The sequence below is a fragment of the Amblyomma maculatum genome, chromosome 6 (assembly GCF_055883805.1).
Source record: "Amblyomma maculatum isolate TAMU_Amacu chromosome 6, ASM5588380v1, whole genome shotgun sequence".
NCBI lineage: Eukaryota > Metazoa > Arthropoda > Arachnida > Ixodida > Ixodidae > Amblyomma > Amblyomma maculatum.
This window is the reverse complement of record NC_139349.1, coordinates 92,162,748-92,187,848: the sequence shown is the minus strand read 5'-3', so window position 1 is coordinate 92,187,848 and position 25,101 is coordinate 92,162,748. Positions and strand designations below refer to the sequence as shown.

Sequence of the window (25,101 nt, the reverse complement as noted above, 5' to 3'; positions counted from 1 at the left end):
TCGAATATGTAGGTTTACGTCACTACTACATGGTAATGTATTTTAACGTTATAAATTTTTTCAGGAAAAAACGTATGGCCTCGGCATGGTTAGCATTTTTTTGTCTGTTCTCCGTGTGAAGCATATGTTCAATGTAGGGTTAAATAGAATGAAGTCACCACTCGCCACCAACTCACTGAAGTAGTTGAATTTTTAACAGCTCACTTTCTTGCATATATGACCTCATCAGTTATCGCGTCTGGAGCAGTCAGCGCGTATAAAAAGTATTTGTTAATGTGCTGCCAATGAAATGCACCACATTATCATCATAATCCGCGTCGTCGTCGTCGTCGTCGTCATCATCATCATCATAATGGGTTTTAATACGATGTGGACGCGCTTAATTTATTCTTTTTTGCTTATTTGAACTATCAAAGATTGAAACAGCGTGAAGCGAAAGCTGCGAGGTTCAGAGCAGGAAAACTGGTACATAAAATGTTAATAATAATAATAGAACGCTCTCCGACTGCTCCAAAGTAACAACGATGGACACTGCTAATTTTGTTCTTTTCCGTTCACAATGAATATTCCATGTTCCGCAATGTGGCAGGCTCGACATCCTGCAGTGTACCGTTTACAATTGTGATACAGAAAAAAAAAAATATCACAGTAAAAAACAGTTTTGTGGCTCTGGAGAATATTCGTCGTTCAGTTCAACGGGTGGATGCCTTAGTCCAGGGCTGCAGTGATCACGGTTGCGGAGCATACCAGGCCGACCTAAAGCCCTTTGATATACGAAGATATATCATCAAATTCCTCGCCAATCTGTATGTGTAGGACTTCTTGTGGGATAGCATTACACTCATGACAGTTGTAAAGTCTGCCGACACTGATACTGAGAAAGGTTTTCAGTGGGTCTTCAATACTTACAAGGTTTTAAGTGGTCCGAGAGCTCAAAAACCCTGTTGCTGGGAAGGATTTTTTTTTTTTTTTACACTTCTGACTTTCTACTTACATTGGGACCATATTATTTCGCTTAACGAACGCTGTATGGTGTTCTCGCACAGGTAGTGAACCCCGGCGAGCGCTTGAGCATTCTGTGCTTCCTGGGGACACCCGGCGGCAGCGTGCAGTGGATGCGCAATGGGTATATCCCCGTGGTGCCGGACGTGGGCTCGAAAGACGCCGATGGCGCCAGTCGACGCCAGTGGAACATCTCTCGCGACGGCACCGCGGCGCTCATCATTACTCAGGTGACGTGAGCCGACGACGTACTTTGGCAGTGCCGAGAGTTCGCTGACGACGACTCTGCGTCGGGTCACCAAAGTGCTCATGCTAGTCCTCACGGGTGAGTGCTTCATGGAACGGTTATCAACAGGGAGGACAGATTACCGTATTTACACCATTGTAACGCGCATTTTGTTCCTAAGATCCGCCTTATTGATAACGCACTTCGCGCTATGTTTGAAACCAGGTTCCGAATATAGCGCAAATATTTTTTTTGTCTGTTTTTTCCGCTGCTCGTCAAGATAGCTCTACCACTAAGCCGGCAAGTTTTGAGGTGAAACCAATTTTTTGGCACCCACAGTGTCTTATTACGAGGGGAGGTGAAAAAAATAAATGGCCGTGAGGGAAGACTTGATAGTGGCACAGTACAGCAACGGATGACAGTGGGGTGGGGGACTGCAGGCCCCTCAGTGACAACGGCATCGGACGCGTCGTCTGTGACGCTTCACGTTGTGTTAAATCAGATCGCGCATGGTTAAAGTTATGATTTCACTTATGATCGAGAGCTCGCGTTATAACCGTAATCTTATTTTTTATTTTTGTTATCGAATTATTCACATGTAAATACGTACCTTTCAGCGAGAAAGAGAGATGATAATGAACAATTTCGAAGGCTGGGAGACATGAAGGCATTGTTTCGTGTAAAATTGGTGCTGGCAGTGCGGGAATTCCTAAATGATCAAGATGATGACTTCCAGGCGAGAGCTAGACACCGGCGTTTTTTAAGGCCACCTGGTGAATGCTCATTGGTTGCAACTATACACGGCAGACGCTTCTTATAAATGAGGCGTTAGATGGCATCCGGCTAAGCACAGCCGCAGCTGGTGTTCTTGTTGAAAATGCGACCTTTATTTTACAATTACGCTTAACCCTTGGTTGTTGTGTTCATCATGGAGACAGTGAGCCTGAAATAATGATTTAGGTTTTATTTTCAGTTCAATTTCATTGCAGCACACACACACACACACACACACACACACACACACACACACACACACACACACACACACACACACACACACACACACACACACACACACACACACACACACACACACACACACACACACACACACACACACACACACACACACACACATACACACACACACACACACACGCACACGCACACGCACACGCACACACACACACACGCACACACGCACACACACACACACATATATATATAAATATATATATATATATATATATATATATAAAATGGGTTCTGATGCTGGCTTGTGTGGCAAGCATGGTGACGACGAAAGAGGTTTTTCGATGGAAGCCTTAAAACAAGAGGGATCATGGATAAGTGCTATACGGCTGGGAAAGCCTTTATATTCTACAGCTGTAAGCACGAAGTATGACTAGTGAAACAATATCGTGCTGGCAAGTGGGGAGATGCTGCGAACTTCGCTGCTCTGGTGGATGGGTTGACTGTAGCGAAGTGCGCAATAAATATAATAAAAACTCTTATAAAGGTAGATACGTGAAATTCAGCTGTGACATGGGAGGAAGAAGTTGTAACTGGGATTTCAGGGCAGAGAGGCTAGAGGAATTTTGCAAGTGGCAGACTGACAACAAAAAGAGCAGGAGCCTTCTCCGGTTTCTGCAAAAAAAAAAAAAAAAAAAAAAAAAAGCGTTTTATATGATTGCTTACGTATGCCTTATAACACGCTTGTGAAAACAAAAAGGATTAAGAATATCAACCAATGGGTAAGACTCTTAATAATTCAATGTCTATGATTAGTGTGGATCGAAGATACCACCGGCATTTTTAAGCTTCGGTCGTACATAAACTCATAAGCGAGAAATGTTACTAAGAAAGGTACCACGAACTGGTAATGTGGAGGTACCCACACGGATGACTAGAAGAATTATTTGGGAGCTTTTCGGATCAATACCATTATAAATCATTGGTGCGAGTAACACGAAGCTACGACTAGCAGGAGCACCTATATTACCATTATAACCAATTCATAAATTACAAAAAAGTAAGTTTCAATGGGCCCATCCATTCTATTATTGGACTGTAGAACTCAGTCTGGAAAGCAGGGCAGACAACATTGTACAGGAAATAAATATGTACAGTCTTGAAATACAATAATTCTGATGCAGAACGTATAGTTCATCTCCCTCGTCAACAGTAAAATGTCCGTGAAAAGTCAGATACAGTGAATCGAATTACAGGACTTACGCATCAGGGGAATAAAATTCCAACAAGGAGGTATGTTAAAGACTGTAGCACTCAAAAACACGGACAACACAAAAACTAAAACTTCAGGAAGAAGCACAGGAAGAAATCTGTTGACTGTATAGAAGAAGCTCTTTGTTCCCTGCCTCTGTCATGTGCTACATTTGTGCAGGCCAAACAAATACCTTGCAATTGGTAAAGGCAACCAGTTCGAATATTGTTCAGAATACAAGCCTAGTTTATGTGCTCCTGGCTTTAAAGAATTTCAATCAATTTAAATAATTAGGAAACCGCTAACGCGGGAGATCATGAAAGCAAGACAGCTAACAATTGCAGAAGTTGAGTGAGAATGAATGCCGTCATTATTGCTAAATTAAAGAAAGTTATAATGTCTGGTCCAAAGGGATATAGTTTCGGGATATCTGATTGATACACTCAGAGTGCATAGAAAGGTGAACATGCATTCAGTACAGTATCAGTTGAAAGTTAGTGCACTTGGTGCCTCCTTCGCGCTGTCAGTGTTTTTCAGCGATATAGTCATCACGAATAAACGATTCGCCCAATCAGCTAACTTATGCGGTATGCGAAGTAGGCTTTCCAGCATTCGTTAAAGGTTGCCTGGCAGGTGAAAAAAAAAAAAGCGTATGGATGCCATTACCATGTCAGAGAGAAAATATAGATAGCAATAAATAATAACCTTGACGTAGTTGGCGCTGAAAAACATGCTCTATTTCGAAATATATCTTAAGATGTATCACAGTGTTGCTACTAGAATGAAAAACGCGTGGAAAAATGATATGAAGGAGGTTGAAACAATAATTGAGATTGGTCATTAAACTTTAGCGTATAATTTCAAACGCTGATTAACTGATAGGCTGATAAACAATTGTGTCAATGATCTTTTTTCTTCCAAGGAAACGGGTATACAGTGCTTATTCAGTGATACAGGAAGCAAGTAACGCTCTGAAGTCGATCAACAACATGAACTAAACGAACCATCGAAGACATTCTAACATTAAACAGCTCTCTCATATATTTTACTGAACGCATATATTCGCGTGCGGTGAAGTAACACGTATAAATCTTTAGAAATTTTTATGCATCTCTCGCTATAGTCTCTAGAGTAATTTTATAGTCGTTGCAAGGCTCACTTTTGGCACACCATTATGTATGGAATGATGCAATGATGCAGCGGTGGCTTATTTTCTAGTTTAAACTACCATCTTCGAAAAAGAAAAGGCCGCATTGCGTTGTTCAAATAGGCTGGCATCACCCCGCCTACCTCTGATACGAAGTTGCTCGGAGGCTTGCGCTTTCATTTTCAGTTTCTTTTCCAGTCCGGTCATAGTATTCGCTGGCAAAATGAAGAAGTCTGCCTGTCCTCATCAGCGATCTAGTAACTGATGAGCTGTTGCGCGGCAAAAACGAGATAGGGACCTTAGGTCATAGCGCAGTGAAGCTTTTAAATTAATTTCGACACGTAAAGTTTTTGAGAGTGCACTAATATATTGGCACGTGAGCATTTCCTCCTTTAATTTGTTTAAATTCGTCGCTGCAGACCGGACAGAGCGCATTTGCGGACAGCCATAAAGCCAGTAGCAGGACATCGTAACCTGAGCTACCAAGGCGTATAAATGAAATGAAATTGGCTCCGTTGAGAATCGTTACGAAAGCGGCAACATCAGTTGGCGAGCTGCATGAGGGCTTTAGTGACGCAATACGTAACCATTTTCGTTGCTGATGACATACCGATGTCGCGAGCCAATTACGCTGATCGCGAAAGTCTGTGTCCTGTGGGAGAAGCCAACTAAGAACCGGAATGGGCACTACACGATGGCTCACCTACGTTTCGCAGGCTTCCTAGTGCTTTCTCGTGTTCCCTACATCATTTTTTCTGTTCTTTCCCCTTTGCGACTGCCCCAGCGAAGAGAATCTAAAGGAACGGATGAAGACGCTACGCCAGCTTCTAGACAGCGACGGAGTGGAATCGAGAATGGCAGAAAAGGAAGGAGACGTCGCTTTGACTTAATTGGATCAGGATAATAAGGAGTATATTCGGGAAGCTTTGGGAGCGGGAAACGCGAGAGTATGTTTACTCTGCGAGTAATCGAATGGCGCAATTGCGCGCCGGGTCTCCGATTCCGATTCGGCTGACAGTCGTGCTGTTTCATGTGTTTACCACTTTTTCGTTATTATTTTCCTTATAGTGGGGCGCACGCGCGGAATCTGAGAGCTCGCGGGAAAGAAAGGAAAAAAAGGGAGAGGACGAAAGAGCGGCGTGCGGATCTGATTGGGACGAGGCAGAGATAAATTAAAGACCTTCCCCCTCGTCCTTTGGTCGCCGGAAAGGGGAAACCTAAGAAGTGCGCACTCAAACGGAGAGGTCGGAAAGCACACTTCATTGTGCATTTAGGCGCCCCAAGTGCGTGATCGACTGTATTTAATTTTTCCGGAGCCGAGGCCGCCGCTGCGTGGCGCTGAAGTGTAGAATTGTCGCCGCTCGAAAAGGAATCCCGAAGCCATGCGGAAGCTGATGAGGACCACTTGTAGATATCTGCAAATTAAGCACGATAAAAACAAGGTAAGGTCAAATAAACAAAAAAGAAAGTTAATTTTCTTTTATTGTAAGCAAGCTTGAAGTAAATCATTTGGACAGAGCATTTTGAAAAATTATTTTACTTTTGTCACAGCGCTGCAGCATTTCATTTCCAATCCAAACAAACTTTTACCCTTTGCTTCCCAATACTCATAGAAAAGCCGAGGCGTACGTGGTTGTGTGTGTGTGTGTGTGTGTGTGTGTGTGTGTGTGTGTGTGTGTGTGTGTGTGTGTGTGTGTGTGTGTGTGTGTGTGTGTGTGTGTGTGTGTGTGTGTGTGTGTGTGTGTGTGTGTGTGTGTGTGTGTGTGTGTGTGTGTGTGTGTGTGTGTGTGTGTGTGTGTGTGTGTGTGTGTGTGTGTGTGTGTGTGTGTGTGTGTGTGTGTGTGTGTGTGTGTGTGTGTGTGTGTGTGTGTGTGTGTGTGTGTGTGTGTGTGTGTGTGTGTGTGTGTGTGTGTGTGTGTGTGTGTGTGTGTGTGTGTGTGTGTGTGTGTGTGTGTGTGTGTGTGTGTGTGTGTGTGTGTGTGTGTGTGTGTGTGTGTGTGTGTGTGTGTGTGTGTGTGTGTGTGTGTGTGTGTGTGTGTGTGTGTGTGTGTGTGTGTGTGTGTGTGTGTGTGTGTGTGTGTGTGTGTGTGTGTGTGTGTGTGTGTGTGTGTGTGTGTGTGTGTGTGTGTGTGTGTGTGTGTGTGTGTGTGTGTGTGTGTGTGTGTGTGTGTGTGTGTGTGTGTGTGTGTGTGTGTGTGTGTGTGTGTGTGTGTGTGTGTGTGTGTGTGTGTGTGTGTGTGTGTGTGTGTGTGTGTGTGTGTGTGTGTGTGTGTGTGTGTGTGTGTGTGTGTGTGTGTGTGTGTGTGTGTGTGTGTGTGTGTGTGTGTGTGTGTGTGTGTGTGTGTGTGTGTGTGTGTGTGTGTGTAGTCTCATTTTGCGCACGTGCGTGCTTACAAGTATGTAATCCACAATTTTCAAAACGTCATGACAGCTTGTGTACTATCATGCGTATTTGCTTACTACTGGTTTTTAGATTGTATAAGAAAATATATATACGTTAAGTACCTAATGTGCGAAACTTTCAGCGTAATATATACACGTCGCCAACATTATGAATATGGGGCGTCAGTATGCCGTTGTCGAGTAGTAATTTATATGCGCAGTGCTCCGATGATCAAGAGGTACTCCACTGTGAAGAGTCTGAGTGCATTTTGAACACTTGTTTTCCTTCTAGTTGGATACATGAGAAATATGTGTAAGGCCATTTGGAGCACGCGTTTAAAGACGCAGCTACCGGCGGCTGCCAGCACGGGCTTCGTTCTTAAATTCTTCCTCTTGGCACGCACGCCTCTAGCAGATAGTAGTTTGCTGGTGACATGGTTGGGCATTGATATGTCGGCTTTTGTGACCGTGTATGGTCCGCGCTTGCGCTCACTATTGTGCGCCTAAGGGCATGGTATTGATATGTGCTGTTGGTGCAAGGGCTCTAAGTGAGCGAGTTCACATGAATCTTTTTGTGTGAGCATGCTTTGCTTTGTCGTGACCCTACAACTGCCAAGTTGGCCCTGTCAAGGGAACGTCAAGAAGAATAATGAGGATTACGGCTATTAGAGGATTTCCCGTGAATGCAGGAAAAAGTTGCAATTGCCGGAAAGGGACAATGCTGGGTGCAGTATTCGTGGCGCTCACGTACACTTGGGTTTCTGAGAAGGAAATCCACTTGCCGGAACCAACATAGCGGATCTTTGCAGAAGAATCGAAATTTACCTCCTCGCCGTTCCCAAGCTCAACCCGACAACAAGTGACCTCGCCCGACGAAACAATACTGGACCAGTCAGTGCATCAGACCATCAGTGCAGTGATGTGTTCGATTGGTTGCCGATATCTGAGGGGTGTGCCCTGGAACTGATTGGTCAGCATCTTCAGAGAGGGGCTGGACGTAGGGGATTTAAGGACGTTGCAGAGAACGAAATGAGGCTCTGAGCCCTGGGTAAACGGCTCATCCAGACGCTTCTCGCTATGAACTCTTAACGCTTGCCATTTTGCTGATATACCCTTTTTTTTTTTTCATGTAAATAAGTTTTCTCAAAGTGCCATTAAACCTGCTTGTATATATTTTACCAACTTCGACGATTCAATCCTTCTTCTTTTTATTTTTTTTAACGCTGTTATTAGGTTGAAAATAAAGGTTTAAGTGGTAACGAAATTGAGCCAACACCAACTGGTTCTTGCATTACATGCGTACCAGGATTTTTTTTTCCTCTAGATTTCCTATGGTTCACGCAGCACTTTCCTGCCGCTGCAGAGGACCTTGCCACTGCAAGTCCGGCTGATGATTAGAAACTTTCAGCTTGAAAAGAACAGTTATACGCCTCGCCAATATCGATCCGACCAGAAATAAATTTTATTGCTTTTCTCGTTAACAAAGGCAAAACAAAGGCTGTGAACGGATTTGTTTGCTCCCATCACTGGAAAGAGGTTGAAAGTCGTTGCACACCGTAAATCACGATAGCAATGACGTCTCATCAGATTATTTTGCTTATCAATTCACACTATGCTTTCCTGCAAGAAAGAAGGTGGTACCACGTTTCCTGTCCTAATCTTTACCCAGGGACATCTACAAAGAGGGAGAAAAAGTGATAACGAACAAAACGAAAACACAGAAAACAAAGGTGGGGTTAAGTCATATTCCCGTAATAGCCTGGCGCATTAAAGCTGTACCGGACTGTTCGCAGGGTCCATGCGCGCGTTTTCCCGGATTTCGCCGCAGTGCTCAGTTATACGGCTTTTATTCACATGGTGGTCGACGCTCACGCGTTCGCGTTAAAAAATTGGGAGAGTGTACGTTTATTTAGAACATTAACACCCACAAAAAAGCATGTTTGAGGCTCTTTCTTATCAGCCTGGAAAGTCAGTAAAAACATGTTATTCAGTAACATGCATGTCCCTCCGCCCGTATACAGTAGTGATGGAGGGAGGGCGAGAGATATATAAATTTTATATCGGTACCTAGCAGAGCGCAAATGGGCCACAACCATGTTTTAGCCTGTGCTCTTGGAGTAGGCTAAGCTTCTGTAAGCAGACACTGCCTTTTTCTCCTTGTAAAGCTTTTTGTCTTTTCTGTGGCCGGCACCGCCACAGTATAGGTGTGATGTCAATGGTGTAACATTACGCTTCTGGTAGCATAAACTTGCAACTTCACAAGCAGTGTAACTGTATTCTACATAGGCATAACGTTGCACCTTTCATAAAGGCCTATGTTTTATTCTGTCGATGGCATAAGCATACCCTTGCATCAAAGGTGTAAGTTTGCACCTTGACAACGTGAACTTATCCTGTATGTACAGGTGCAAAGTTACCATTTTAGAGTATAAATTTATATTACGACAAAGAGCGCAAAGTTTTGCACCTTTATGGCGCAAGCTTATACCACCAGGAGAAGGATAACGTTGCCCTCCAAGCAGTTTAAAGTAATGCCATATTACATAGGGTATCTAAGCGTCATCTTGTGGTATATATATGCTATCCACACAAGAGTACTATTACCAATCTGCATCGTAAACTTGGTCACTGGAAGCAGGAATAAAGCTAACCAATACATTTCAAGATTTTCTGGAAGGAAAGATTATGTTGAAACATTGCAATATCTTTGTGTCGTCTGGAGTGTGACAGTGAGCAATGTTTCAGGTGAGGTAGGCTGTGTCATGTTGTGTTCAAGCCGTAAGTTATGTTGCAGAGTGAACAAAAAGAATTTACAGAACAATCGGTTAAGATAACATACCATGGTGTTTATTTCACCTCATTATACACCGAAGTTGCAGCAAGGGAGTGGATAATCTTCTCCGCACAGTCAGGGCAGGGATGTACCACGTATTTGACCTGCATAGAAAAGAGAACTTGTAATCGGTTACTCACGAAGAAAGTCTCACAAAACATGCTTATGGAGTAATTAATTCACATATAAAAATAACACTGCACAAAGGGCAAGTAAAAAGGAAGACAGATGGAAATAGTGCACCAGTACAGGCTTCCAAGTGTTTATATAATGAGAACTGTGAACTCACACTATATATAGATCAATGAAAATTCTCCAAATCTGAGCTTTACCTGTGCCACTAACACACACATAGACAACTAGCACATTGCAATCTCAGAAAAAATTGACAATATGCTCAATAAGACACAATATACAATGAGACATATTCTTGTTAGGAGCAGGGTCAAGCCATAGGCATCACTGATGTTGGACTACCCAGAGGGTCATTTAAAGAAATATGAATGAAAACATATTGATAAAATAGAAGCTAGCTTAATAAAGGCAAAAGATGTGATTTAAAAAACCCCTCCCTCTACTCGTTCATATGTGCAGTTCTCCTTTTTTTATCATTAGCTTTTTATGTTAAACTATGTTTTATCACCTTCACTTTCCCTTTGTTGTTTGCTGGTTTCCACTCCAACACCCAAACATTATAGTTTGCTTTCACACCTGACCATACCAGTGGTCTTGTTTCTAGTCACTATGGTCTCACCCTCCGAGAAAACAATGTCTCTGGTCCTTCATGACATTATCTTATGTTGCCTATAGTGTTAATGTTTTCCTGAGACTACACTGTCTTTAGTCATCTGATCATCCATCACAAGTGACAACTGCAAATCTCTTCTTTTTTTTTTTTTGGGGGGGGGGGGGGGGAGGGTACTCCTGAAGGGGTATGTCTAAGGCCATTCTATTGTTTCTGCCTTTAGTGCAGTTTACATTTCTGGGAAAAGGCATGAATATACCACAGAGGCTATGCCTTATAAAATGCGGAATACCACTTCTAAAAGATGGAACATTTCATGCTAAAAGAGCAATGATAGCAAGGCACATCCAAAGCACATTCTGCACATGTGCATTACTGCAGTGATGTCACAGATGCAGAATTATGTAAAGCATGGCAATAAAATGCAACTTTTACATAAGTTCATTGCTAATTTCGCACCACACATCAGCTTATGCCGATGCCAAAAACTTCTCAAGACTGCCGTTTCACTTCAAAACTACATTATCTTGCTCAGGAGGCAAAAAACAATACACTTCAATACCCCTAATTCCTTGAACAAACCACAAAGCTTGAGATTCTATGTATTGCTGCCTCATGTAATGCTCGCAGCACATGCAGCAGGAATAAAATTTCTCATAAACTGCAATTTGCCAGAACTGTCCACTGCTTATCTCTTTAGATTCCTAACTAATGAAATTGTAAATGCTGACCAATATTATACAAGAATGATTATTAAAAAGTGTTTACAACAAATTTCTCGAAGATTATGTTCTTTACCTTTGCAGATTGCAAATCATAAACTATGAAGAGACACCCGTGCAGTCTCTGCCGGTGGGTTGTGCAGCAATGTGGACTTTGGGTACCTGGTACAGCTTCAGGATTCTTTTTGTTTATAAGAGGCAATGTGAAAACTGCAAAATTGAAGGCTATTAATGAGTGAGCCTAGGCCTAAAACCCTCCTAATCATCTATGTGGTCTAACATAATGAGCATCAAAAATATTCCATTAAAAGCTTTGTAAGTTGGTTTTTCCACATTACATAACTAAAAAAGGGTGTTGGTGACATTTCTTATTCAGATAATATAGACATATTTTGTGTTTTTGATGATGCAGAAGAAGCTAACATGATTCTGGCAACAATACCAAGTGCAGCAACATTTTTTACATGCACTGTGGGAAAGCAAGACAATAGTTTTCAAATATGCCTTTCCTTGTTCAATATTCTGAACTACATTGCTCTTTAAGAAAAATTAAGAACTGGGCTCACCTATAATATTGGGGACCCTCATTTCTGGTATATAATACTGTCCCCTAAAATTAAAATGCAAAAGTTAAGTTAATTTTGGTTGATTAGCCATTCAACCATTATCCTCTACCACAGACATGTCCACTGTGCTGCACAATCCAGTTCTAATTGTACTGCAAATTTCATTTCATTCATTCTCCCTTTATAGGCTCATAGACATGACATAAGGGGTGGGGGAATATATATATATATATATATATATATTTGTTAAATGGTAGTGGTGGAACACAAGGAAAATACGCTGAGTACAAATGGCACAAAACAATATAAAGAACACAAAAGAAACAATAAAGCTGTAAGTGCTAAAATACCGTCCATTACATATCACCTGCAGTACTTCATTTTTAGTTTCATTCTATTGTGGACATACCTAGCAACATAAGAGCATGTGAGTTGTTGAAAATTACACCCATCAGAGAACATAACCTTACTGCTGAGAACCAAGTGCAAACAATTTAAATATTAGGTTTTGAAGAAAAAAATAAAAGAGGCATACATTAACAGCTCACTCAATAAAAAGAAGTCAACATGTTCAGATCGATTACATACTGAAAAAATTCCTCCCTTGCTAACTTGCTCAATAGCACTGAATGGTTCCAAAATCAATGTAATGCCAGGGCTATTGCTCCTCAGCATAGAAAAATATGCTCTTTGATAGACATAAAGCAACAATGAACAGACCACAATGCTATGTCGAAAAATACATACCACACAAATCTTGCCATAAGTAGTCGTCCAGCGCTGAAGAAAGCAGGTTGATCTTTAGAAGCAGGAGTAACAGCACTTCTACACCGTATTCCTGCTACTGGCAGGTACGCTGCAGCAAAGGTATCATTCATAACATTAGCATGATACTCGTAATTAGTACATACATAACTATAGTACAAAAAATAATGGCACCACACATGCCAAAACAATGACTCAAATATTTTGACAATGAGCTGAAAAGCTACAACTCCTGTTCCTAGATATATCTGTAACAATATCTGCCACCTCTTTGCAGTCGAAATAACTGCTTAAATAAACTAGAATAGCAGATTTATGACAAACTGCTAGCACAATGACAATACACATTAACTTGAATGAGGGAATGTCTCAGTACCGGTGAATTGTAGAAATGAGTATAACACAATGTCTGACAACAGAAACTACAGAAGGAAAAGAATGTGTTGTTATTGGTCAGGCATAGCCTCCTTTCTATGGGTCAGGAGGCTGAAAAGTTCAGAATGGAAATAGCTCAGTAGAAACTATAGCAAATCCCCAAATGAAAAATATTAGCGATATAAAAAATTTTCGTTAGCTCGCTAACGAAAATTAGCACATTTAATCAAAATAGCTGTTTGGGCCAGTTGGTTCATACTTACACCCTAAAAGACCAGCGAAAAAAAAAAAGAAAACAGGTACAAAGGAACACAAAACGTATTTCAGTGCCCGTCCTGTCATTTTTTGTTCCTTTGTCCCCGTAATTATTTTTTTTTTTTTGCGCTGGTCTTTTTATGTACCGATTACAAAAAGAACGTCAGTCTTAAAGCAGAGAAGGGGTGACACATGGTTTGCTTCAATGCTGAAGACATCTGATCACCAGCTAACCCAGATTTTTCACTTGTTAAGTGATTTGATCGAGTCCAATATTTATTATTAGTTCTTAACATAAGTGATCTGCAAGTTAAATAACACTATTTACTCGCACACGCCCTCAAACAGAATGAAACTCAATTGATAAGTCACTGTCTGGGCGTGCACCATATTGCACGGCATGAGCGAAAATGGCAACACGCTAGGAGACACACACATGGCACGCGACATAAATATTCTCCGACGAGAATCCCAAGCAGTATACATTGAGGCAGATGTCAGTGATCAGCAATATGTGCCACAAAAGTGCGCGTGTCAATTTAAACGCCCCTTTCTGGACGGAAACAATGCTTTGGACTTACCAGCACGGATAGCAGAGACCAGTTTCAAATTCTTTGAAGAAACGACAGTCTACGTTCTTGCGCAGACGAGACGAAGGACTTGAGCCTGCAGCGAAAAAAAAAAAAAAAAGCGTGAGAAATGTCTTTCCTGCACCGTGCGTCACTGCGACAGTATACATGTACACGAATTGGCTCGGTCCCACCTCTGGTCTCGACGCCATCAGCTCAAAACTGTGGGGTTAAATCGGCGTTCTGAAAGCGTGACTTTAGGATATCAAGCGCGCGTTCCTTTGAACGTACAGGTTGCTGGAAAAAGAACCGTAAACTTAACCCATCACCCTGCATGCTCTCCCGCATTTATGGCAACGCTCCCGTAAAGCAGCAACAGACGATCAAAATCGATTGTAGGCAGCGAGCAAAAATAATGCGGCATGCAAACACGTCAATGCGTATCACCGGGACTGCGTTAGCGCTCGTCGACGCATACTTTCGACCGCGGGATATGCTTGTGAGCGTCGTAGACGACTAAAAATGCACCATTAACATCCCGCAAAAAGGTCGTGACCATCTGAAAATTTTGGGATGCGCCGCTCCTCCAGTCTGAACTGAGGGAGTGGTATGCTCCGGTTGGGATCCAAGACGTCGTGCTCAGAGGCCGTTTCACAGACAAACAAGCAGCGTCGAGGACGTAAGCAATAACAAAACATGTTCAGGCCAAGTTAAATAGCAGAGAAAAACACGTAAAACGAAATGTAAAACGTCACTTACATGCGCGGCTGAAATTTGGCGCCAAGGATCCGTTGGAACACCACCACCGCGACGACCAGCCATCCGCCGTTTCATTCCGAAGTTCACACTTTCACGAAGTCGTTTCATAGTGAGGCATCGATGAGCGCACTCGATGAAATAATCGCTGAGAGCAACCGAACTTAGTACCAACGATTAGTACCAACGACAAAGAGCACGAACGCTGACTCGTGCGGCAATCGCCGTCGTCGTCTTCTCGGACTCGCAGAGTCGCAGGGAACGCAGGCAGGCTCAAGCAACTACGAACACGTGACGCTGTGTTGAGAATAAAAGCAACAAAACTAAAAAGCAACTGCTTCGCTTCTCGCCTCACCACCACGGGTGATGCTATATTCACACCAAATCGGTCTAGGGGCGGGGCCTCCGCTTTTCAAGTGATCAGTGACGTCATGGCGTCGGCAAGAAATACATACCATAAAAAATCGCGCTCCGCGCGTTCCTTCCGGCCGTCAATCCGCGCGCGCGCTCTCGATCTTCTCTATCCATTCCACTGTTTCCTCGCGACCATGAGTGACGCTCCTGAGCGTCAGGAGCCCATTTTACGACGCTACCTCAGCGACATACATGAGGAGGGAGGCTACTGACATTGATACCTGAAATGCGAAGATTGTAAAAAGTCGGAGATCTCGGCTGACAACGTAAAGTATAGCTGTGCGGACTTCACGAGAGTTCGATGCGTCACCCAAAGGTAAGTTCCTTTCACAGTGACGGCGCTTCTAGCCAGTAATATATGTATGTGTATACGCATGCAAGCATTACTCGATTTTACTTGTGCCATTTAGCTGCAGCACGACAGCATTAAGGCAAACTGTGCAATGCTGTAATGTGAACTTTATACTGAACATAAGAGCAATAATTTCGCTTTTCGATTGTAGCAAGATTGCGCAAAATTTATTTGCGTGCGCGCGAAAGAGAGAGAGAGAGAGTGTATGTGTGTGTGTGTGTGTGAGTCATTTATACGAACCTGATAAATGCGTATACCTCTTTACAGGTTCTCCATGATTCATCATATGACGGAAAAATTCTTATGGACGTGCCTTTCCGGGTAGAGAAAGAAGTTGCAAAAATCTGCTTCCTCGGCGAAGAATACTGGAAGAATGACAACTCGGTATGTGCAAGATTTGAAATTGATGATGGTTATACCTAGCTGATTTTCTTTTTTTTTTTTTTCATTCAACTAGCGTTAGGAATTTAGCCTTTCTGTAACCGCTTGTAACTATATATACAAATCTGCATGCACATGCATATAGATTCAAGGATGATATCAGGGGCCCTATATATATGTGTGTGCGTGCGTGCGTGTGCGCGTATGCATATGCACTCGGTATTTCGTGGTATTTCGGAAGAACTCAGTATTTCTTTGTTGAAGCGCGTGGGAAGAAAATATTAAAAATGGTGTTGACGGCAGCTTAATAATGTTAATTAAATTTGCTGTTACAATATATATGTTGTAAAAGCAGTATTATGCATATATTCATCGGCGGCAAAAATTTGCAAGACATGAGAAAATGTTTTTTTTTTTTTTCTGTAAAGTGCCGCATATATGTCACAGCATATATGCGGGTCCAACTTTTATCTGTTTGACACCAGCTACATTGGTCTTCGATTCCATGACGCGTCCTGAAAAGTTTCGTCCCCGTTAGTACAAGGAACAGAGCTTGATGCGAAGGCATCGACCGCGTCAACATTCCATGACCATAAACAGTTAGGAAAGACTCAACAGAAACCTCTGGGGCTGCAGTGTCTGAGCCAGCAGTTCCTCCAGGGCCTTCAGAAATGCATAGAAAAATTGTGGAAGGTTGGGGAAAGTGCACTTCAATTTTTTATCATTGTCATAACGAGGAGGTTCTCGCCGAAACGAATTATTTTTTTACTATGCTTTCAGAAGGCTAGTCAGTTCTGTGCCAGAGAGTTCTGGCTTGCATGTACAAAGTTGGCCAGTAAAGGAATGTCAATCTCTGAAGCCTCTCCCTAAAAAGGCACAGTTTTGCCCTATCCCTCATTTCACCAAATAATTCAGCAGTTTTTTTTTTTTTTTTTTTTTTTTTTTACTGAAGGGTATAGGATGATGCCTCAGTAACCTGTGATTCATTGATAATGGTGCCTTGCAAAGTAACTCAGGGGTCGAATTTAGACAGGCAAGGTAGAGCAATAGGGCTAAAATTTTATATGGAGAAAATGAAAGTAACACTTAACAGGCTAGGATAGCAAATAGGAGTTTACAATAGGTAGCAGGGACCTGGAAGTGGTTAGGAAATATGTCTTATAAGTACAGGTATAGCAACCGCCTGTCTCTTCGATGGCAGTCAAATATTTAGAAAAATAAAATTGACGGAGTACATTTGGCAGGTACTAGCTCTCAGATCGTGAATGGCAGCTGCCCAGTAGTATACCTCAAGAAGTAAATAGTATATGTGACAGCTGTATCTTTTCGGTACTGCCTATTGGGCAGCGATGAGAAGGTTAAAAAAAGGTTTCAACAGAACTTTTAGACAATTCAGACAGTTTTGATATAGAAAACGATAGGTTTAACACTAAAAGACAGTAAGTGAGCAGAGAGAGTGGTCAGGAATAAACGGGAGCTATTAACATTCTGGTTGAAACCAAGAAGAAATGGACATGGCAGGGCATTTCAAATCCAGGCAAGCTAGCCGATGGGTGCTATAAGGTAACTGCACTGCATTTCAAGAGAAGGCAAACGTCACAGAGGGAGGCAGAAAGGTGGGCGGATGGGATCAGGAAGTTTGTGAGGACTAGGCGGGTGCAGCTGCCACAAGAAGCGGTTAATTAGCTGATGTATACGGCAGAGGTCTTTGCCCTGCGCACCTGATGGCAATGGTGTGCATTGAAAAGCACTCCATAATACTCCCCCCCCAAAAAAGAGTGTTTACCATGTTATGCCATTATTGCTATGCATACACCTGAGTCACACGCACTGTATGCCATGTGCGAATTATCCTTTATTTAGCTGGTTTTTACAGACAGTGCAGACTATATATATCTAGAAATTAGAGTTTGTTTCTGGCACATTTTTTATTGCATGCATAGTTCATCTCTGTCTTTAATTCCTGCATATGGCTTCATTTTTTTGTTCTCTGTAATGCAATTGTGTTCATTTCAATGTAAATAATGTACATAATAAATAAATAAACTTGAATTTTTAATGACTTCGAAGTCTTCCCTGCATATCATGCTTTCTTCGAGAAAATGAATGCATCGATTGCTTTTACTTGCATAGAAAAGTTGATGCATGGCGTGAAAGCTACAGGTACTGTACGTTCTGCTAAATTTATGAAGGGCATGGGGTTATGCTTTCAGTTCTGAGATTTTGTTTTTAATTATATCAAGCAGAAATTTTCACCATTTAGGGTATAGTTTATGGGAAAATCCTCAGTTGGTTCCAGCTAGAGCCAGTTAGGTCCAGAATAGCCTCACGAGCTTAACTAGCTGGTCAAGATTTTTGTCATGTTAAAAAAAAAATGAATTGTTTAAATTAGAACGGTATGATCGAATGAGAGCAGGCATAATAAAAATGCAGCTTTGATGAATGCTGCTGTGAGAGACATGGTAAACATTACTGTTATAATTAGCTTATTTTCTTTATTTCTTTTTCTTAACGGTTTAATTAATAATGTTAATAAGTGGAAGCAAACCATTTTTCTTGCCCCAGGATATGGTATTGAAGACTGCATGAAACACCTGAGCTGCAGCTAGAAGAAAATAGATGAGAACAGCATAAGAACGGACAAGGGGTATTAGGTATAGGACCATATACATATGCATAAAATGATATAAAGTAAGATCCCGAGAGTAAAATGGATATATATATATGCGCCAGCTGGTGAATTCAATGGCGACCTCATCATGAAGGTTCTGAGCATGATCGAGGTAAGTGCCGACAAAACGCCATGTCAGCTAAAAATGTGTCATTTTATTAGCTGCATAGAATTAAGTTGCGCAATATGCAGCTATCGGTAAGCCTATAATTTTGATGATCGGCGTAGCAATCCGCAAATGCGCGGTTCGAATGATCACAATTAAAGGTATCGTTCAAGAACTATATCTTAAAGCTCACATCGAGTGCACATAGTAAGTTTGTATAATCATCACTCACATTTCTATTGCAGCAGCTATATTATAGTGTGAAACTGAACGAGATTCGCGCGATCTTTCGGCGAAGATTTGCGAAAAAAAAGATGTGAATAAAAAGTGAAAGTCTGCTTATGCTAGCATAAGGAATTTTAAGTTCCCGCTGCTGGCTAGCTACAACGAGTGCAGGGTACACAAGCGGCTGTTATGGCTCTAAAGTTGAAGCAGGCGACTTACCTCGGCGACGCTTTCCGCGCAGCCGCCGCGCCGGAGCAAAGCTTTTTTTTTATGTGTTTTTTGCCGATGCCATGACGTCAACGGCCACGTGAAAAGCGAAGGCTCCGCCCCTAGACCGATTTGGTGTGAATGTAGCATCACCCCACCACCACTCCCCCCTCACCTCCCCTTTCTCCCTGTTTTGCAGCGTACACACTTGTCTGTCCGGCCTCTTCTGAGTTTGGCCTTTTGCTCCCGCTCCACGGTCAAGCTCGCGTAGCAGTCAAAAGACGGGACGACCAAGGGGTGTCGGGGGGGGGGGGGGTTAAGGGGGGAGCCACCGCTTTTTGTAAGAAGATAAGATGCTCCCAACTTTAAACGATTCCCCACTTCCTCCGGGGAAAAACGGGGGGTCCTTTTGTGGTAGCTCTTGAAAGGACATCGGACGGGAAGTAGAAACACAGCCGCACCCAGCTTGAAACCGGTTACCATCATAAAAAAAAAGAAGAAACAAGCGGCCAACTTTTTTTTTGCTTGAGCTGCAGGGACGAAATGGTGCAAAGTCATGCGAAAGAGACTAACGTCTTTCGTGCGGGTGATTGCGCAGGGTATATTTAAGCCATGCGGTTTCAGATAGCATAAATCCCGAAGTTACCCTCCTTTTACACTCTTTTTTTTTTTTTTCAGAGTGTAATGCGGCATTTCAGATATGCGGCAACTTCGGTGCATCGTTAAGTGTTCACGATTCTTTCACGCAGGCGCTCTGGATGAGCCGTTTCTGACTCTGGGCGGCGAGAGGCTGCACGATGGCGCGCCCATCACTATCCAGGAGCACGAGGAGGCCGAGGTGGGCTGCGTGGCTCGCCGCGCAGTGCCCGCCGTACGGCACATGCACTGGATACTGGGCGAGACCAACATGACCGCGTCAAGCCAGCTGTTCGTCGAGTTCTCTCCCCAGGAGGACTCGTACACCACGCGAAGCCTACTCAGTCTGAATGCGTCGCGCGTCCTGCACGGCCTTCGAATTTCCTGCCACGTGTACCATGTCTCGTGGCCCACCTCGACGGCGGTCGCTGCCACGCTCGACGTCTTGTGTGAGTGCACGACACGTCAGCTATTTAGACCCCGCCGGGGTGGCACAGTGGTTACGGCGCTCGACTACTGTTCCCAAGGAAGCGGGAACGAATCCCGGCCTCGGCGGCCGCTTTTCGATGGCAAGGCGCCCGTATGCTGTGCTTTGTCAGTACAGCCGAGCGCGATTTGGAGGTTATCGCAAGGTAGATACAATGGTAGCGAAGGTTCCATAGACGCCCATTGGTCCAAAAAATGGCGGCTCATGGGCACCGCCATATTGGGGGGCAACTACGTATGAGTGACGTTGAATGACGTCACGCATACGTATGCTTTGAGCGCGAATTTTAAAGTGGTCTTTTTATAGAACCCGCCTTTTCAAGCCGGTATCTCATGAAGGCTGCCTTTCAGTGCGCACCAACCTTTGCCAGTCAAATGGGCTCGAGTTCCTGCTAGTTATGGCCTTGCTAATGTGCAATTCGGAACCCAGTGAACGTTACTGGCAAAGAAGGCAGCATAGAAAGGCAGCAACACTTTCAGACGCTGGCTTACCTTGGCTGGCTAAGAATGCAATCATGCATGATTCGTAGTGGAAACCTTGGTGGAAATACTGGTGCTAGTAATTTTTGAGTACAAGGTATGATGCGCAAAGCACAGGCTCAAGTGCACAGTTTGCAATACAGTGTACGGCAAGTATGGTTTTCATATTCATGGTTTATTACAGCAACCAAACAAATACAGTGATAAAGCACACCAACAAAAAATACACGTCACAGGCAGCTCAAGCAGTAGTTTCTTTAAGCTGGCTATTCATCTTAATGGTCACAGTGCGGATAGAAAAAAGCCCTGCAGTTCCACGAACGTTGCCAGGTAGGAAATTGAAAAGCATAGAAGACAGTGCTAAGACAGCTTCAATTGAGGCAAACATGACATAAGTAGGCGCATCAACACGGGTCGCAGCCTTTTTGACGACAGATACGCAGACGGTTCGAAGTGCTTGGAACAAACCCGCAAGTCTCGCAGCTGCCATGGTGTCTTCTCCAGGCTGACGTTGCGGTAGAACTGCACCCACGCTCGGCACCTGGACGTGATGCAACGTGCACGTTATTCACAATTGCGCCGTAAGGAATACTGCATACTCCAAACGCCAATGCGTCATTATTCCTGTCAATGCTAACTGCAGTACATTATATTTCCATTATATCTGAACTATGGTAGTAAATGCTCGCCCCAAGCTCTCAGCGCCTAAGAGTGCGGTTACGTACGCTCGTCCTCATGGCATGCCGGTAGCTATACTTTTCTATGGTTAAGATTGACGAGAATGAAGTGCGTTTAAAGTTACCCTAACGGTCATGCATATGCAGAATAGCAATAAGAAGACAGGCAGTAACTCCTGCTGAGTGAATTCAGTTAAAGCACCCTCAAGGCCGCGCATACACACGTGGCTGAATTTTGATACTACCAGTTGCGAAGGTCAAATTGGCTTCGCGGTGTTGGAAAACTAAACAGTGTTGTGCTTAGACTTGTCAGGCAGCACAATTGGTTTTAAATTGGCATTCCGGTCAGTGGCATGCGCGTGATTGCTCCTGAGAGCCGGGTATTAAGTTAACGCTGGTGATAGCCGGCTGCATGAAACTCACCATAAATCAGACAAATGGTGGGCCTCTTTCGCACAGCTCAGCACTTAAAGTGTGTGCCCTGTAGTGTAGTACATAAATATTCCCGAAAAAATGAAGCCACGTGCGCACGAACTGGTTACAGAAGCGAACAGCCCAACGAAAGCATTCGGAGCATATCTAGAGCAGACGCCTTGTAGCAGACGACACTGACAAGAGCTCACCTGTGAAAGTCCAGCGGGAAGCGGTGTAGCTTGACACCGACGGCACTGTCCATGCTGTCGCAATGTGCCACGGCGCATCGTTTCTTCACAAGCTGCAAGCTCATCTTGAAATAAAGCGCTAAGCGCTTCAAAAGAACAGCGCGAAGCGTGCAAAGACGGAAAAAGACTTCGCACTGGCCGCACGTCGAAGGAAACGACCAAACCCGAGAAAACTGCCGCAGCGGTGCGGCGGGGTGCAAATTTTACAAAATGGTGACAGAGACGCGACGCGCAAGGACGACGAAAACTTCGCAAAAGGGGCATTTCGAGACTGGCGATAAGAAACCGCTTCGTGAGCTCCCGTGGCCACTGTGGCTGGGTGCCGAAACAAGGCCTGCAAAGTCAAGCTGCAAATGCACCGCACACTCATCAACAGGGGGCGTAACAAGAACGTTGCAAAAAATTAAAAATGAGAAGTAATGTTTTGCTAAAATAGTTTACCTATTTTATAAAACGTGGCATTAAAATATTTATTTCTTTATGTTGTTTTATAGCATTTTTATTTATGCTTTTGAATTTCATTATCTAAGTGTTTCGGCCCCCCCAAAGTGGCTGTGCTGCTGTCGCGCTAGACCGTTTTTGGGCCCAGCCTTCGCTACCATTGTATATATACCTTGGTTATCGCGCGAGCGTCGACCAGCCTAGCACTCCAGGCACCTGGCGGCCAGGTTTGGAACAGAAAAAATCATCATTTCGTAATCTTCTCTCCCTCGTTCGCTGTTCCATACCACAGCCATCACCCCCGCGACAAACTCACCACCCTTTCTCTCTATTCTAAGCTTTCCAATTGTTGCGATAAATTGTCCGATTTCAGATAATACCGAAAAATACGTCATGTGCACAGCGATCACTGCCTGTTCGCAGAACTAAAAGAAAAAAAAAAGGAAGTGATATCCAAACAGGGAGTGACGGCTGCTGAAGGAACAGCAAAAAGAGTGAGGGAAGCTGGCTTTATACCTCCCTCGCCTCGGCAGAGAATTCTGGGCCATGGCACTGTTCATGTTTCCGGTCGATGCTCGCGTGATAACCTTCAATAACCTCGACTGTACATGTTAAAGAACCCCAGGTGGTCGAAATTTATGGAGTCCTCCACTACGGCGTCTCTCATAGCTTAAGTCGCTTTGGGATGTTAAAACATTACAAACTACAAACAACAGTGACCTATTTAGGGCGGCGTTGCCTGCTGACAGCATTTCAGCGGGAGGTCACAGTAATTAAGCTCCAGGTTAATTGCTGTGAACTGCCTGCTCATTTGAAAGTGGGGAGTGTGGCTTGCTCGGGCTGTGCTCAGTATCGGGCTACATGCTTCACGCACGTACAACACGTGGAAGCACCCCTGCTGTCTGTTGCATGTGTTTCAGGTTTTGCCCACTATATTTCCCAGGTAGCACATGCGGTCGGCCCGATATTGGAAATTGAGTGGTGACGCCTGCACTACGTATTGCAACGTTGTCGCTTTTGCTTCTTCCCGAAGAAAGCTACAAGCCTGGACACTTTTACACTTTGATCTTATCAAAGATAAGCGGGTGATATACTACTTGGATAATTGGTCTGGATTTTGTTTATGTGTGTGTGTGTGTGTGGGGGGGGGGGGGGATACCCCATGTATGAAATAAAAAGCTCGCAGATGAAGAAATCAAATTTCGCAATACTTTACGACCAACATGTTCGAAGGTAAATATCTACAAACAAAAACATTAAAATCTGGTTATCCAGAAGCGAAACAGTGGGATTTCTCTAAACTTGTGAGCAAGAAATCACCAGTGTGACTCTGGTGGTTGCCAGGTGGTGATTGGCAGGTGAAATGGCCGGTGGTGGACTGCGTGATGTAACGTTACCACGTGGCATGGCCGAGTTGGTAGGAGCTGCTGGTTCGGTCAGCTTCTGTCAAATGGGGAAAGTGAGACGGGAATCAAGCCGCAGATTTTTGATTTAGACAGGCTACCTCGGAGTCAACCTTACATGCTCGTACGTCTTCTGTTTATGCGGGGATTTATATCTCTGTCCGGTGCTCTCTGACATAACGTGGTAGCTCGCAACAGTATGCTAATGAGGATAATATATATGGGATAAGAAATGCACAATTATGGATAAGTGATTAGGCGAGTAGCAAAATGCGTGTACGTGAACGAGGATCCACAAGACAATAGTATATGTGAGGCACGTGTGAATAGACAAAGCGTTTGCTCTGCTAGAGTACCTTTCTGTTACATGGAGTCTGAAGGAGGAAGACAAAGGTTATGGAGTAAGGGAGAAGTAAGGTTTCGTTTGGTTTTGTGGGGTTTAAACGTCCCAAAGCAGTGCTGGCCATGAAAGATACCGTTGTGGAGGATCCAGAAATTTCGAACACTTGGGGTTCTTTGGCTTGTGCTGATATCGCATATCACACGGACGTTTTGCCTTGCTTCCCGCCTCCAGCGAAAAGCAGCCGGCCCGGCCGGGATTCGATTCCACATCCTCTGTCTAGCGCCCAAACCACTGCATCACCGCTTCGGTGTAAGAGAGAATTAAGGAGAGCATTATATAGATAATTCAAATCGCAACTATATCTGACCGAGATATATCAGGGAAGACTATACAGCGCACTTTAATGCCGATGAATAGAAGCACATAGTCAGTACCCACCTAGCGATTATTTCCAATATTTAACGTCGGCCAATATAAGTAGCGACCTGTCTATGCAGTGGTGCAGCGTTAAAAAACAGGCTTCGCTAATGTCGCATGTTTGATAAAAAAGAAACATTGATTTCATTTTTTTTTTTTTTTTCAAGTGAGCTATACCACACTTGTCACTCCATGTTTTCTTTATCGCTCTGTCGCCTATTCTCCTGTGTTCAGCCTCACACTAAGCTGACGGCGGCGCCTCCCTTCCTTCATATGCCCACACAGACGTTCCGTCCTCGATATCCCGGGAGCCGGGCTTCGGGTTCCCGATCCTGGAGAAGATGCCCGTGTCGCTGCACTGCGCGGTGGACGCGAACGCGCCGTGCGCGCCTCGCTGGCTCAAGGACGACGGGCCTCCGCCAGTGCCACAGAGCCCCGACGGCTTCTTCAACTTCCCGGTCATCGAGCGCCAGCACGCCGGCTGGTACCGGTGCGCCGCCGTCCACTGCCTCGGGACGTTCGCCTCCTACGGATACTTCCTGAACGTCCGATGTAAGTACAAGCAAATTAACAAAAAGAGTGTACGTGACAAAGCTTGCCTATTTCTCGACACGATTGACGACAAGAACATAA

The 25,101-nt window shown here is 43.8% G+C and overlaps 1 pseudogene; it reads left to right on the top strand.

The window, feature by feature from the left end:
* The window catches only part of LOC146186242 (uncharacterized), a 33,982-nt pseudogene that overhangs the window by 7,793 nt on the left and 1,088 nt on the right, over positions 1-25,101 (top strand).